The following is a 1760-nucleotide window of genomic DNA, read 5'->3' as shown; positions in this document are numbered from 1 at the left end:
CAGGATTTTTCCATCTCCAATAAAAATTTCAGTTACAGTGGAGCCCATTCATTGTTCACAATTTGCAGATGTACCTGTTCACTGTATGTTTTGGTAGTTCATCTCTAAAATATTCTAGCTAAAAGAAAACACACCTTGGGAGGCTGGAATAACATAATGCTAGTTGACTGGTGTTTGCAAAGCAGCCAATCCAGAAGCTGCATTTATTTTTCTTGGTGCTTATTGGCTGTATAAAATTTTAAGAGTGCAAAAAAGGAAGGCTGTATGATACCCACTGCAGACAATTTCCACGGTGCTCACTGATGCTTATTTATGTATATTTGGTATGTGAATTACTAAATTATGCAGTTCTAAGCATTTTTGTGAGTATTTGTGGATTTTAGCTAATCATGGACACCTGTGCCCTCTTAACGTCGGGGAATATACCAGGAGTTCAGCGTGTAATAGTGAAAATGAAAACTATCGCAGGATGTTCAAGAAAACTGTTTGAATACACAGTTATCGCTATAACATATTTAGCTAGGGAGTGCTCATAACTCAGAGCTAGCTTTATAATTTATTAGCTACAAATGGTTACAGCCAACAGAACACAGCCAGCTTTGCCTTTTTAATAGCCAAAAGTTTTGACAGTCAGTTTTCTCTGGCTATATACAGCCCAAAGTCCACAGTTAGCTTTAAAAATTATCAACCAAAGATAGCTACAGCTAGCTAGCCACAGCTAGCCTTACGATTTATTGTCCACAGTTAGCTACAAATAACATGCAACAGCTAACTAGCTTAATTTGCTCCACATAGGGACATTGCACAACTTAAAACTAGCTACAGTTAATGAATTAATTAGCCACAGCTAGCCAGTTGTTTCCTAGCTATCTCTGCGGTGTGGAGCTGAACACATAAGTTGTTCATTAATTACAACTCAAGTGAAAAATGGCTCTGGATTTTCACACATTTCCAAAACTTAGCCGTGACTTAGGAATTTAACCATAGAGTGACCACAGCTCTTTACACCCCGTAACAACCCCACTTCCCCACTATCTACACCAACAGCCTCAATAACTGCCATGGATGTACGTGAGTTTAGGCAATAAATGAATGGTTACTTTAGATTTGCTTCCTTTAGATTAAAAAAAAACAAAACATAAATTTTGTCTCGTCACATCCTCCAGGAAAATTCTATAAACTTTGTCAGAGCAACTTCTCTTACACATACAACCACATTTTTATGACATAAATCAAACATTGAACTTGAGAATACCCTTCTGTTTAGCTAACATTACCTGGAGACGGTAAATACTGAAGACCGATTAGCGCAAAACCTCAAATAAAAACGTTCAGCAGCAGCAAGAATGGCTCAAAGAGACACACTACGTCACAGAGCTGCTGTTTTATTTTTCTTTTCTTCACGTTTTAATTAAACATTCAGGTCACAAAATGACAAAAAAAAGAACAGCCTTAATCTTGATTGTCCTCTATGTTATTAGAACTGATGATGGCACAGCCCTACTCACTTTCAGTGTTACTGGATCTCATTAAGCAAGAAAGGTCAGAATGAACCAGCACCTAAAATCAGCAGAGGTAATTAGAGACAATAGAAACACACACACACGCACGCACGCACGCACACACACACACACACACACACACACACACAGAAATGCTAACACACATTTCAACGAACAGACACTCACAAAGGCAGAATTACCAAATCAGGTGCACATGCAAACGGACAGAGCTTACACACACACACACACACACACACA

The sequence above is a fragment of the Poecilia formosa genome, unplaced genomic scaffold (genome assembly GCF_000485575.1).
Source record: "Poecilia formosa unplaced genomic scaffold, Poecilia_formosa-5.1.2 Scaffold280, whole genome shotgun sequence".
Lineage (NCBI taxonomy): Eukaryota > Metazoa > Chordata > Actinopteri > Cyprinodontiformes > Poeciliidae > Poecilia > Poecilia formosa.
This window is presented reverse-complemented; position numbering follows the sequence as displayed.